This window comes from Adiantum capillus-veneris, chromosome 25, assembly GCF_014529385.1.
Source record: "Adiantum capillus-veneris isolate H3 chromosome 25, ASM1452938v2, whole genome shotgun sequence".
Taxonomy (NCBI): domain Eukaryota; kingdom Viridiplantae; phylum Streptophyta; class Polypodiopsida; order Polypodiales; family Pteridaceae; genus Adiantum; species Adiantum capillus-veneris.
In genome coordinates this window covers 107,106,952-107,122,408 of record NC_140955.1, presented here as the reverse complement: position 1 = coordinate 107,122,408, position 15,457 = coordinate 107,106,952, and the positions used below count along the sequence as shown (strand labels likewise).

General features: G+C 49.0%; 1 protein-coding gene across 2 annotated transcripts in view; it reads left to right on the top strand.

The window, feature by feature from the left end:
• The window catches only part of LOC147425442 (phospholipid:diacylglycerol acyltransferase 1-like), a 111,696-nt gene that overhangs the window by 43,275 nt on the left and 52,964 nt on the right, over positions 1–15,457 (top strand). The window lies entirely within an intron of this gene.

Below are 15,457 nucleotides of genomic sequence, written 5' to 3'. Positions count from 1 at the left end.
CGAAGCCAAGATTTGGCGGCCCACTTGGGCTCTGATACCAGTTGTTGTGCTCGGAGCTAGCTATGGTGGGTGTAGCCTGAGGCAAGCCATGGCGTGGTGCTGAGCAGCGGATGCGAGAAAGAGAAAGAGAGTAGAGATAAGACCTGAAAAACACACTTTATTCTCTATTGAAGTATAGCCTTACATATAAAGGCAAAAAGCCATGCACCACTTGACTTACAACTAAAGTTGATCTGCATGCTATAGAGCCTATACCCACGAGCTAGACACCGGACATTTGGATATTCCCATAAATGGGCTTGTGTCCCAACAGGCTCAGCCATTGGGATTGTCTTGGAGACACCTCGTACGGCAGCATCAGTAGCTGCCAAGGCGGCTGGCATTCCCTCAGTTCGAGTTTTGGTCAGAGACACCCACACGCTCCCGAAGGTTATCCTTTTGCCTCGCGTGAGTGGGGGTTGGTTTAAACAGAGTGTGGAGTACTCCGGCCTCCCGAACCAGTGCTTCATTTGTCGACAGATGGGCCATCTAGCGAAGGCCTGTCCACGGAGGAGGCCGCGACTTGCACCACAGCCTCGCCCTAGCCTGCGAGGGCTGGCCCATAGCCACAGTCAGCGACACAACGCACACATGCAGAGCCACCCTCCGAGCCTGGGGCTCCAACGGAGGAGGGGTGGCAGCATGCCCGTGGTAGACGACGACAGGGGCCACAGCGTCTGCTTGGCACTCAGAGTGGCTCTCAGGCGCCTACTCAGCAACATTGGGTTCCCACGGGGAATCGCTTTGGTCCTCTTGAGCAGGAGGAGGTCCCTGCTCCAGCCCCCACCTCCGCTTCACCCTCGACAGCCTCTCCCCCCCCCCAGAGTTCCCCCACTCTTTCTCATCCTCCCCCCCGCCTTTTGCTCCCGTCGCTTCTCCACCTCGCCCCTTTACCTCTGTTGCCCCCTCCCGCCCCTCTTCTCCACCGCTCTCCCCAGCTCCTTCTCCCCCCCCTCCTACTCGAGTTCCATAGTCGACCCAGGGGGCACGGCCTTCTCCGGCGGCTAGGAGATCTCTTGGCAGCGCCTTTGCCACGAGTCGCCTAGTGAGAGAGGGTCAGCCTTTCTTACGGCCCCCTCTGCAGATACAGACATCTTCCCTTGCAGCTATCCCTCGTGGTCTGACGAGCATTGACATCCGGGGCCGTTGGGACTTCTTCGACTACGGCTTCACTCGTTTTCTAAGCGATCCCTCAGCAGACCATGAGGCAGCCTGCTTCAGGGTCCATGCTTTGTTCCTTGCCGCTAGGGGGACAGAGGCCTTGGACTTAGTAGTTGGTTTCTTCTCCTCTCTGTGGCAGGGCCGAGACAGAGTGGACCCTCGACTCAGTGTTGGGATGGTTGCATACACAGGTCCTAGAGTTCTCTCACCACTTGGGAGAACTTGGAGTTACAGACATGTTGCAGACGTTGTGGCCATTGGCCAAGGTTGCGGTGACACCCCCAGACTCAGCAGGATGTAGGCACATTGTGGTGTACTTCGTTCCTGATACACAGTGTTTGCCATGCTATGTATACATTCATGAGGACTCCTGGACAGAGGAGGTTGCTTTACGTACAGCTCGCTCTGCTTGGGCTTGGGCTAGGCACTCACTGCAGTCACGCCTATCTAGAGGACGCTTGGATGGGGATAACTCCCCATCCAAGCCAGCCTCGAAGATAGCCCGTCTAGCTGCTGCGGCAGCATCTGTTCTCTCTCGCTCCCCATGAGGATCGTCTCATGGAACGTGCAGGGACTAGGTGAGTCCCAGTTTCAGCATCAGCGGGGCCGATTGCGTTGTCAGGAGTTTTTTGGAGCAAGGGATTGCGCATATGTACATATACATGCATGGTGCATCAAATAAAGAATTGCCCATTTTTCAGAGCCAGGTGGTTACGTGGGGCCCACATGTGTACAGGTAGGACAGGGTGTACATAGTGCATCGATTTTCACTATTACCAGTACCACTGTGTTTTTTCTACAATAAGGAGGAGTTGGTAGCGCGTAAAACTTCTCAAGAAAGCTATCCGTGGGCCGACGACATGAGGTAACTAGGTGCGTCAGATGGCATCGAGTGGCGTCAGAGGTCGAACGGGGTCAATACTTGCACGCGGAGAAGTATGGACACGACGTGGGTGTTTTCCTGTGATACTTATGCAGAAAGGTCATCATGAGGACCACTTTTTGGGGCCACTTCACGTGGTTGCGGGATACATTATTTGGAAAAACTGAGTGCCAGGTGTGCGGATAATGCAAAAAGGTGACAACTATGCACTGCGAGGTCAGTTTTTGGCCTGTTCGGGGTCCGTTTGAGGTCATCTAAAAGGCCACAGGTGCCCAACTAATAAAGCTAAGTGTGGGAACTGAAAAAACTGAGAGAAGACCAGAAAAAACGTGGAGAAGAGAGGAGGAACAGCCGCAGGTGTGTTTTTGGGATTTTCGGAGCCTGTTTTGGCCGTAAACTGCTCATCCGAGGTCGGATTTGAGCACTTTGACATTGTAGACTCGGGTTTTGGGCCGTTCCGGACGCGATGGCGCTGTCCATTTTGCCAAATTCCTCACTCTTTTTCTGCTGTTTTTCTGTGTAATCTTCTCCGGTGAGTGAAGCCTCTGCTTAACTTTGTGGTTGTATCTCGTGTATTTCTTGAATATTGTGTGAGCTATCTGCCCCATTGGTGTTGGCCCAAGCTCAATTGTATCTAAATATCAGAAATTCTCCTCTTTTGAGCTGAGTTTTTTGGGTGTGTGTGTGTGTGTGGAGTGGGCAAGTGGATAGTCTCTCTCCTCTCACTCCAGAGGTGTGTTCCCTGTCTCGGCCAGGTGTGTTGTGTAAGCCGAGTGGTGCCCCATAGTGTGTGTGTATCATTCCAAGAGTGTGTCGGGTCGTTATAGAGGCGCTGTGTGTGTTTTCATCCCGCTCACAACGTCAGGAGATTCAGCGTTGCCTTGTGGGAGGAGAGATTGATCTCCTTATGCTTCAGGAGCACCATCTATGTGAGAGCCTCATTCGGCGATGTGGTCTGATTTTGCGTGGATGATGTGATATCTTTTGGTCAGCTGCTTTTGGACCTGGAGGCATCTAGGGTACTATTGCGGACTCATTGCAGCAGGCCATTGTGGGCAGAGGGATTATTGTGCTAGGCAGGGCTCAGTGGATTACTATGCAGGTTCAGGGTGGCCTTGTGGGTTTCCTAAACATCTATGCGCCCAATGTGGCAAGTCCTCGTGCAGAGTTTTGGTCACAGATTGTTGAGTCTTTGCCGCAGGGAGATCATTGGTGCATAGGAGGGGACTTCAACATGTTGGAGGACCCTTCTGACAGGATTGGTGGCAGCCATGCTAATGTGCATGGAGTCGAGTTGGCAGCTTGGGAGAGGTTGTGTATGACTTTGAGGGTCTCGGATACATGGCAGCACTCTGGTTTTGTAAGGCCCGTAGACAGTCTTGCCTTCTCTAGATCGGACCACAGTGTGGGAGGAGTGAATCTATCGCGTATAGATCGCTTCTACACTAGTGACCACTTCAGTGACTTGGGAGGATCAATGGGCATCCTGGCAGGGACCTCCTTCTCGGACCATGCACGAGTGATCCTCACAGTGGGGCAGACAGGCAGAGGAGTGGGAGCACGATGCTCCGCATCCCAGAGAGAGTCTTGTTGGACTCAGCACTCAGAGAGAGGGTAGAGGCTCTCTGGACAGAGGGCATGGACAGACAAGATTCTCCTGTAGACAGAGTGGCCTCAGGCCTACCTCAGATTAGCCATTTTTTTCTTCAGGAGTCTCTGGCTTGCCGGGCTAGAGCAAGAGAGGCGGAGCAGCGTCTCAGACGTGGCATTGCTTCATTACAGAGGATGCAGGAGTAGCATCCAGACAGTCCATGGTTGAGGAGCAGTTACATCGTTACAGCAGGCTCGACAGGAGCTTGCCAGCATAGAGGAGAGGCGTCATGAGTTTGCTTTCCACCGACAGGCATCTCAGTGGACTCAGGTGGGTGACAGAGTGACTGGTGTTTTTTTTGAGATTGTGGGACCTCGGCACTCGCATGCCAAGGTCAGTCAGTTGAGGAGGCCCGATGGGTCTGTTGCTTGTGAGCCCGAGGATATGCGTGCAGTTGTTACTGACTTCTACCGTGAACTGCTGTCTATTGAGCCCCGTTCAGAGCGGCAGGATGCATGCAGGGAGTAGGTTTGGGCATAGATGCCATGTCTTGTGACTGAGGAGATGCGTCAGAGGCTAGAGATGCCACTTCAGTTTGAGGAGCTGCACACGGCTCTTAGGGCCCTCCCCCATGGTAGCTGTCCAGGTGAGGATGGGTTGACTCCCAGCTTTTTCTTGGAGTACTAGGACCTTCTTGGCTCAGATCTCTGTAGTGCTTTTCAGTACATTTTGCACACAGGAGTGATGCCTGACAGCATGAGTGAGAGCCTGATCTACCTCATTCCCAAGGAGGGTGGCTCCTTGGATGAGATTCGAGAGTGGCGCCCCATCACCATCCTCAACTCAGCCTACAAAATTCTTGCCAAGGATCTGAGTTTGAGGATTCAGCCACCTTTAGAGAGCCTTATACATGGGACTCAGACAGGTTTTGTCAAGGAACGTAGTATCCTTGACAACATCTTTACTTTCTGGGAGGCTTCTGCCTTGGCACGGCTCCGTACCTCGTGATTCTTCTTCTCGATTTTTAGAAGGCATACGACAGAGTTGACTGGGACTTTCTATAGGGCACTCTACGTGGGATGGGCTTCTCAGATGCTTGGATCAGAGGGGTGTCAGCCTTGTACATACATGCTCATAGTCAGGTGCTTTTGGCAGGAGGTAGAGGTGATCGCTTCATGCTTATACGCTCGGTCAGACAGGGTTGTTCTCTTGCCCCATTTCTCTTTCTATTCTATGCGGAGGCGATGAGCAGATTTTTGGTATCACAGCAGGTTGGTCTACGGGGCTTAGCACTCCCTATTCGGGGAGATGAGCTGCTGGACACTGAGTTTGCCGATGACTCAGCCTTGTACTTAGATGGCCAGGAGGCCAATCTTCAGAGATGTGAGCAGGCTTTGCAGACCTTCTGTTGTGCATCGGGCGCACTGATCAACTGGAGAAAGACAGTGGCTCTCTCGGTTGGTAGTGCTCCTGTGCCAGATTGGATGCCAGGAGAGGGTTTCAGGTGGATCCCCCCAGGGACTGTGGTTCGGTACTTGGGTTGTTAGGTTGGTTTGGACTTGTCTCCCGAGTAGCAGATTGCTCCCCTTCTCCTGTCTATCAGGAGAAAGTTGTCACATTGGAGCTCAGCATGACTTTCTCAGGTTGGCAGAGTAGTAGTTGCCAACCAGCTGTTGTTGGCGACTATGTGGTACATCACTTCCTGCTGGATCTTCTCGAGTTCTTGTATCAGCCAGTTAGAGAGGCTGAACAGGAACTTCCTTTGGTCAGGACGTGACACTCAGATAGCCTGAGCCAAGGTGGCTTGGCAGGTCATCACGCTTCCTTGTTCTCAGGGAGGGCTTGGGATCATCGATCCAGCATAGCAGAGCAGAGCCCTTCTTGGGAAGTTTATAGTCAGAGGACTTCTTCCAGGTGAGGAGCCCTGGAAAGAGTTCTTGTTGTAGCGGCTTCGTACCAGGGTGCCTCAGTCAGGAGGCCCTTGGCAACCTTCGACCAGATGGATCTTTACACAGATGTGCAGAGTTGGCTTGAGCAGGAGACTGGAGGACCGCTTCGCTGTGAGTTTGCTTCGATGTTGAAAGCTCTTATGGCGTGGCCTGGAGCAGAGACAGCCGACGTGCACGGCAGCCCCTCGTCTGGAACCCCATGGTTAGTACTCAGAGAGGGCACTTCGCTGGTAGTCGGCCTCATGTTTCCTTGGGTCCCAAGGCAGCAAGTCTAGCGCGCTCTCTAGGTGACTGGCTAGAGTTCATAGGTTTGTCAGAGGAGGTGTGGGGGTTCCAGCTACAGGGCATGAGAGGGGTGCAGAGCATGTGTCAGGACATCTCAGAGTCAGTTCCAGCTGAGTGGCTCACGCCTCTCGAGCCTGTAGCACCACGGTGTATGGGAGCCTTCACAGGACTGGAGGTTCTCATTTCAGTCAGGGCCTGCTCAGAGTCTGTCTCAGCCCTGTTCTTCGAGCTACAGGGTGGGGGACGACTACAGCGAGTTGCAGTAGAGGCCCCGCAGGTAGCAGAGTGCTGTTTTCAGAGGATCCGAGTAGTGGGCATTTGTGGGCGGACCTGCGTCATAGACCCTGACCTAGCAGTTCTTGAGACAGGACACTGGAGGCTATGGGCTTGGGAGTGTTGTCGGTTGGCACGAGTACAGTGGGATCCTGGTGAGTGGCTATGGAGGGACCCCTTCTCTTCTGCAGACCACCTAGGAGTCCCGTTCTTTCAGTACATTGTTCGACTGGAACGTAATATACTAGCAGCACAGAGAGAGGCCCGCCCCGCTGCAGCACGTCATTGGTAGGAGGAGGGTCTTACAGTCGAGTTCTTGGCAGCCTTTTTGGAGAGGCTTTGGGACGCGTCACCTTGTTTCAGTGGCTGGTCGCACACAGAGCCACAGCAGTAGGGAGCTGGCTAGTGCATAGTGGTCTCTCGACCACATGTGCAGCTTGTGACCATTTGGTGGAGAGTTAAACGTCACTGTCTTTGGGACTGTCCCTTGGCCCAGTAGTTGTGGCTACGAGTTCTTCGATTGATGCCTGCTCTCTCCACGGCTCGACAGTACACTTGGGGGGCAGCGGCTTGGTCCACCCTCACGGGCCTGGCACTTCAGTTTGAGCTATCTTCCACCAGCAGGATGATAGTGATGCAGGGGGGGCAACCTACACTCCAGCCTGCTACAGAGCTTACTCCACAGGAGTGGTGCAGTGAGAGAGAGGAGTGTTGGGAGCTCATCAGTGGCCTGACACTTTGGTTCATCTGGCGGGCCCGCTGTTTCCGCATCTCTGAGGCTCGCCTTGTGCCACCAGCAGAGACTGTTCGTGACTTTTGGCTAGAGCTGATCCATTCTCTCAGAGGACAGCTTGAGGGACTACAGGGCAGCTCCGACCGCATGCGGGAGCGCCGTGAGGCTTTCCTTCGACTCTGCTGCCTTGGGCCTTTCTACACCATTGTCCAGGGTGTGCTCAGATGGCACTACCGTCCACCTGTGTGGCTCTTCCCTCCTCCCATCCCTTGATTTAGCCTCATTGTATATATGTCGTTTTATCATTGGGAGAGTCTCCCTATCATGCTTGTTGTAGGCCTCTCTTGCAGAGGTGGTTGTAGCCCTATGGGCAGTTTTCATTAACTAATAGAAGGATCTTTTTCTCGGAAAAAAAAAAGAGATACTATGAGAAGACCTGTTCTTCTTAGGCTTTCCCTTGTTGTGCTTTATCTCGTGTGCGAGAGGAATCGCTTTTGCCTTGTTGAGATCTATGGGATCGAAGACTTCGACATCAAACCTGATATAGTCGTCCAACCGGAAAATAAAAGCCTCTTTGCGCTTCGCATCGGATTTGCGTAATTGGGTGCCAAGCTGCAAAACATGGTTACAAAAAGACTTGACTGGAGTACCATTTTGCTTGAGATTGCGCCAATCTTCCTTTAACGGTGCTAGGTACTGAGGTGGCAAGAACCGCGCCTTGAGCTTGTCTTGGAGGTCGGCCCAATTGAAAGAAAGGGGCATGCCATTCGCGGCTTTCTCTAGGTGCGCGGCCAATTGCTCCTCTTGCCATGCTTGATACCAATTAATGGCATCACCGACAAGATACATCGTTGCCGTCAAAACTTTGCTATTTCCTGTCTTCATAGTTGTCGCAAAATAAGCATTAAATTGATGCAACCAAGAACGATAACATTAGCATCCATCTTACCGTCATACTTACTAATGTCAACTTCTCCGTAACGGGGTTGTTGGAATCCGCTTCTCAACTTGAGCTACCCCCACATCCTTGAGAGAAGGCTCTTCTCTTACCCGAGCTCGACTCTTCCCTGCGGGTGCACCCCTTGGCGGCCTTGTGCTCACACCAAGGTTGCTTTTTCGTTCCTCAAGTCGATTGGCCGGCCGTAAAGTGCACGGTCCGCTCTCAATGAGTGAAAAGAGGAACTAGGGGAGGCCGGACAAGCCCTTCTTTCTTGGGTTTCTTGTCACTCTTCAAAAACACGATTAGGAATCGACACGCCTAAGTGGACTTGGGTTACGTGCGACCGCAACAAGCAAAAAAAATTTCTTGTCCTTCCTTGAGTGATACAGAACACTGTCAAAGCTCTGATACCAATGTAAGGTGCAACGGAAGTGAATGTTGAACTTTGCCCAAGATGAGTTTTCCGAACTGTGCTCTGGGGTTCCTTTTACTTACGGAAGGGAGAGCCTTCCGTTCCTTTAGTGAGAGAGTGCAAATGATCACAAACAAAGTGAATGACACTGTGAACGAAGGTACTGAGACCGAGAGAGAGAGAGAGAGAAGAATACGACACCAGATTGTTGTCAAACTCTTCTCCAAGGGCACTCTCATGATGGCGAGAGAAGTCTATGCTATTGATTGCACAAATCTGGTACAAAGGTGCTGATGCAAGTTGTTGATGCTATGATGCAATGGTGATCTAAGTCGGAGATGACGGTGACGACGAGGGCAATGACGACGCTGATGACGGCTGGCTGAAAACGCTGACTTCAGTGGCTGAATATGCTGCTATGTCTGGGCTGAAAACACTACTGTTGCAGGGCAGAAAAACGCTAGGTTTGCTGGCTGTAAAACACTGAACTTGCTGTTGTGAAAAGGCTGGTACAGGTTGATGAAAACGCTGATGCTGGCTGTAGTAAAAATGCTGGTTTGGCTGATGAGAAAACGCTGGTAGGCTGATCTGCAAACGCTGATTTTGCTGAGGTCTTGCTGAGGAGAAACACTAGATGGCCTGCTGACATAGTTACACGGAACGAGAAATCGGAACGGGGAACGGTGACATGCATGAAATGCCATTCCCTGTTTTGGATCCTTACGTTTGAAACACGGAACGGGGATCCGGAATGGGAAATTGGGAACAGGGAACGGGGAACGGAGACCTGAAAATGGCCATTCCCTGCAACTATGCCTACTGCAGATTCTGCCTGTGCTCTCTCGGTTTCTTCTCCTCTACTGAGTGATTGCCAGGTTTCTTTTATATTAACTTAGCAAGTTTGCCCTACCAAGTGCCCCAACAAAGTCACTTATTAATAATAAGTGAAAAATGGCTAAAATAGGGAAAATGGGTTCTGTGCACTGTAAAATGCGCATGATGGCTATTGACTGTAATGCTGATGATCATGCTGTGTGCAACTAGAGGATATGCAACTACTCTAAGTGCCTGATATGCACGGCTTGCGCACAGGCTCACAAAGGTGCCAGAACACTTCCTAGTTGACCTGAACCCTGGACTTGAAGTAGCTTGTCCACATGTACATAGGGTTAGATATGCACGTGACACAGAGAGTATTGGCCCCAAACCTTCGTGCCCCTTTCGGTATTTCTTTGTATTGCATGAACACAGTACAAGCTGGTACTCCAAACTCTGCACCTTCTCTAGGAAGCATGCCTATAGCCTCATATTCGAAGGCCCTAGGCCCCAAAAGCAGTTTACATGAAAAGCCTTCAGACTCAAAAGCTTCTTGTCCAAAAGCAATGCCCAAAAATCTGCCAGCACGTTTTGCGGAAATCCGTACAGTTCTGCCATGTTAGCAATCAAGGAAAAATCCGGGCTGTATGTGTGTGTGGGTCCTGTTTTATTTTAATTCCTTGATGTCTCTTGGGCCCCATCAGACGGGGTCCCATAAGCTGGTAGGACTTCTTGTTCTGTTGTTGCTTGTTCTTCTTAGGGTTTAGGTCCCTTGGCCGTGATTTGAAGGTTGGCTTTGCTCTTCATTGACTTGACGGGTCCGCAGTTTGTGATAGGGAGAGGGAGAGAGCTTGAAAGAGAGGGAGAGGGAGAGGGAGAGAGCTTCAAAGCTTCTAGCCTTGTAGGCTTGTGGACTTGAGATTTGAGAGCTTGATAGAATTAGAGCTTGAGCTTTGAGAGGGTAGAGCTTGATAGCTAAGAGCTTGTGCATTGTGAAGGGTGGGGTGGGGTTGGGGGGGGGGGGGGAGGGGAGGGGAGGGGTTTGCATTTTATAAGGGGGAGGCTCACTAAAAAAATAACACAGTTCAAAAATCTGCCTGCTTTTTATTGTTGGCTGGAATTATAGTTGTTTGTTATGTACACATGGCTCGATGTGCCACGTGGACATTCTTCATCGACTGCCAGAGCCATTTTTGCACCTATCCCTAGATAGAATTGTCTAGATTCCTAGGAGGATTAGTACTGGCAATTTTGTGAGCCTGTTCGCAGTACCCGAACGTTTGGACAAGTCCATTAGATTAGGTTTTCCCGTTTTGGAACCCCCTGGATTGTACAAGCATTTTGATAGTTGTTATTACACTTTGGTGGGCATATGACATGATGTGCATGTAGATCTAGGTTGGAGGAATGTGTTGGTCTAGCTTGTTCATAAAATTTGTGACAGAATAGTGAGTTATTGCTTGAAAATTCTCATGTGCGCACATTTGCACATTTTTCCCGACTTGACCTAAAATTCCCGACTTGGCACTCGAAAGTCAATATAAAAGGAGCACAATCTTGGAGTGTTAGTAGAGATCCAGCCCCACCATTTTGCATCTATATAGGCCCTGGCGTTTTTGCTCCACATTGTAGATCAGCCCAACGTTTTCTATAAAAGCAAATCAGCCTAGTGTTTTCGATTTTCAGCCGTCTTCCTTGCTGAAGATTGTGTGTAGCTGTAGAGGCTATCTTTCTTGCTACAGCTTGGTACTTCGATAGCCCGTTGAGCCTCTTTTTGGCCATTCCCTCGTCGCATTAAGTGCTCCCATTGCTGTCCATCATCGGCATCATCATCATTTTCAGCCCTACTTTACGTGATGGATCAGCTGCATTTTTGCAACCAGATCTGCATTTTTGTAGCCATCTTTCATCCCTTGTTTGTTCTCACATCGGAATCGCAAATCAGCTTGAGATCTACCTCTTGGTGGCCATTAGCAACCCCTCATCGAGACAGATCCAAAGGTGCATCAAATCAGCATTGGAGGTCCTTGAGTTACTGTGGCGACATTCCCCATTTAAGACAGTAGAGGCTGCATTGAGGTATTGCATGTGTGTACATTCCATTTACGCAATTAAAAGCAAATACCACATCGGCAACGGTGTGGGGGGATCTTGAGAGGTTTGGTTGGTGTCACAAACTGCTGACGTGTCAAGCAATGTACAAATGTCAAGTGTTTTGAAGCGTCACGCTCGTCTTACTTGGAAAGTCCAATGTGGACGATCTTGTCCAAAAATAGCAGATTTTATACACAGCTGTAAAAGATGCTTCCAAAGTGCTTGACAAGGAAAAAATGGAAGTTCAACATGGAACAAGGCAATGTTTCCATAAATTTAGGGATTTTCCAAGCTTGTTTGGGCTTTTTATGGACAAAATACTAATAGATCATCTTTGGGCTAAAAAGACAAAAAATGACAATGAAATGGTAAAAAATAATCCAAACATAGCCAAAAATGGCTCAAAATGCCAAATCAACAACGATGGCGTCGTTGCTCAAGCTGGGGCAGGGACGGGGGGGTGCTTGTAGTGCAGTCTCGTATTGTTTCTACCTCATGTTCGAGCCCTTCTCTCTTTGAATAAGCATTTGGGCTTGTCTAATAAAGTGCCTAAGCTTCCATGCAATGGTCTTGACAATGAACTAAAGTGAAAAATTAGGGTTTTTAGCAGGGCGGATTAGCATTGTATTTGTGCAATTGGGAGTGAGGCTACACCAAATCATCACACACAAGAGTTTTAAGTTGATCTTGGTTCTTTTTGAGAGTGAGGCTTTTATAGTTGGAGTTTTGTTCTTTTTTATTGTCTCTTTTGTTTCAAATCATCTACGATTTTCTTGATTTGCCGAGGCCCGACGCTTTCCTAGCTGCATTGCAAACTTCTCGACAATGGGTTGCCAGGTGGCATGCTGTACAGATTGTTTGTGAGAGCTTTTGGCGCTAGCTTTTGGATCAACTGACAAGCAAACTGGGGCAGTGCCTTGGGGGTGTCTCTGGCAGATCAGCTTGGTAGGAGATTGCAGAGATCACCTCCCTCCCAACGATTGTTCTTTTATGATTGCCGATAAAGAAAGAAATACCGAAAGGGACGCTTGGCTTTCGGGCGAGTGCATGTGGAAGGGGAACTCTGCCACTTTGTGTCGACTCTTCTCTCTCTCTCGCTCTCTATTTATTCCAGTTTAATTGTTGCAATTTCTATTTGTGTGTTGCAATTGAGTTGTCGCTTGGGTGTCCAAGCTTTTTACAGTATATAAGAACCCCCAACCCTCATTGTAATAATCATATAATCTTATTCATTTCCAAGTTGGGTGGTTCAAGCAATCTCTCTCTCTCTCTCTGTGGTGCATTCTCTCTCTATCTTTATGCTTTCACATTGTCTACTTTGATAGCTTGCAGCCTTGGAGCCGGTTTGCACTTGTATACTGTGGATATTCTATCGTGACTTGACATGGACTTGATATGTTAGAGATGTGGACATTGGAGAGTCTAAGTTTTAATACACTAATGGAGACATGCGTGTCAATGGCAATATGTAAGGTGTAGCGGAAGTGAATATTGAACTTTGCTCAAGATGAGTACTCCGAACTGTGTTCTTTTACTTACGGAAGGGAGAGCCTTCCGTTTTTTTAGTGAGAGTGCAAATGATCACAAACAAAGTGGGAAACACTGTGAATGAAGGTGCTGAAACTGAGAGATAGAGAGAGAAGAATACGACATGGGAAAAGTTGTCAAACCCTCCTCCAAGGGCCCCTCTCTCAATGGCGAGAGAAGTCTATGCTATTGATTGCACAAATCTGATACAAGGTGCTGATGAAAGTTCTTGATGCTATGACGCAATGAGGATCTAAGTCGATGACGACGGCGGCGACGACGACGCTATGATTGCTGACTGAAATGCTGATTTGATGGCTGAAAAACGCTGCTGTTCTGGCTTGAGTTTCACTGCTGAAAATGCTGGTTCTGCTGCTGAAAAGCGCTGGTACAGCAAGGCTTAAGAACGCTGATTCTGCAGGTGCAAAGCGTTGGCGCGGCAGGGCTGAAAACGCTACTGCAGAAGGCTGAGGATGCTGATCCAGCAGGTATGAAAACGCTGATGAAACAAGGCTGAAAACGCTGACGTTGATCACTGATGGTGCTTGCTGAAAACACCAGGCCTTGCTGAGGGTTCTTGCTTGACGAGAAACTGTAGAGGGCTTGCTGCAGGTTCTGCATGTGCTCTCTTGAGTGACTGCCAGTTTTCTTTTATATTAACTTAGCAAAATTGCCCTTACCCAGTTTCCCAACAAAGTCACTTATTAATAATAAGTGAAAAATGGCTAAAATAGGGAAACTAGGTTCTGTGCATTGTTAAATGCTCCTGATGGAATCTGAAGAGTGATGGTAATGTTGATGATCATGCTGTGTGCAACCAGAGGAAATGCAACTACTCTAAGTGTTTGGACACTCACAAAGGTGCCGAACACTTCCTAAGCTGACCTGAACCCTAGTCATGAAGTAGCTCGTCCACGTGCACATAGGGTTAGATGTGCACATGACACAACAGATAAATATCGGCCTACTAGTAGGTGAGCATGACCGGCAGTTCCGGACACTTGAGTTTTGCGAGGGCTTGTAGCTTGTATTGCATTGTGTGTACATTCCATTTACCCAACTTAAAGCAAATACCACATTGGCAACGGTGTGGGGGCCCTTGAGTGGGTTGGTTGGGACCCCATCGGGTGTTGCTCTCCTTTTCTCTCTCTTTCTCTCTCCCTCTACACATCTCTTTTGCATTCTATCATTCCCTCTCTCAAGGAAAGGTAAATGGAACCAACAGTCAAGCTAAAAGCAATCACTAACGCAAGGAAAAAAGTAAAGGATTGTGGAAGTGTAAAACTAGATCTTCACCATCCACTGCACGTGACAACAGCTTAGAGAGGCTACTCCAATGTTGGAGTTGGTTCACACCGATCTCTGTGGACCTTTTCAGACTTCATCCTTAGGCGGAGCTCTCTAATTTATGCTGTTGGTGGAGGATCTGAGCCACTTTACTTGGTGTACTTTCTCAAGCACAATACCAAAATTAGGCTAAAATTGATGAGGTCATATAAGTTCCAATCATCCATATTGTAGCCACAATAGGCAATGGCTAAACTAATACCTTTGATCCTGATATTACAAAGAAGCTAGAAGATGTCACAACTCTTTGACATGGCTGCCCAGTACACACACACACCTCTTGCAAAGGACCCTCCCCCAACTGGCTTGCTGACACGTGGCATGACTAGACAGGCTGCCCGGAAAAGGCGGCGCATATCACGGAACTCCGTATTGCTGCTGACGCGGCGGATTTTACGGCGCTGTTTTTGCAGCTTTGGCTATGCAAATTGAGAGAGAAAAAGAGAGCTTTTGCTTTATTTCCGCGCGAGAGAGAGAGAGAGAGAGAGAGAGAGAGAGAGAGAGAGAGAGAGAGAGAGAGAGAGAGAGAGAGAGAGAGAGAGAGAGAGGGCTTTTGCTTTATTTGGCAAGGCTTTTGATTTTCAGCTTTTGGGGCTCTGCTTTTGGCATCCCTTGTAAACTCTTTAACTTAGTAGTTCGGGCTCTCACTTCTCAGAGCATTTGGACGCAGAGTCTGAGAGTGAGTCCCGACTACTCACTTGTACTTTGAGTTGCAGATTAATACAAAAAGAAATACCGAAAGGGGCGCCAGTCTTTGGGGCCAATATCTCTAGGCACGGAACTCCACCGGGCTAGTGTCGAATCAATTGTGAACTGTGAACTGGTTTGAAGTGATTTATTGTGGTGTCGCGGTAGATTCTCGACTTGGAGTGTCCAAGTCTGTTACAGAAGATCATGCTTTTAATGGGTTTTCACACCATATCCGTGTAACAACATGACATCGTTTTGAAACTCTCGTTTCTTAAATTTTCGTTTGTGGTTTACACCCTTTTTATTTTAAGTTTCAAGTTTCAAGTAAGCCATGAGTCGAAGTTTCCCTCTTAGTAAGTTCCTTGTTTTCTATGCTCGTGCTACCACTTGGGAGAATCTTCTATCTGCTTGGCATCAGATTTCTGCACATCTTCAGGATCGAGATTCCCCTGACCCTACTGTAGGTGACACTGCTTTAGTAGCTCATGTCGGTGGAGCTATTGCTCAACAAGGACAACCCAACACTACTGCCTCCTCCATTTCATCTTCTTTTGCAATTTGCTCAGTTTTTGGGCCATTATTTTCAGCTTTTGATTATTGCAACCTCTAGAATGGCCATCTTCACTTGGCAGTGAACAGTTCACCGTTTCTTGGGCCTTGGCTTGGCGCTCATTTTGGTTCTCTAGATTTTGTTAGGACTCCGGCATTTTTCTCCGT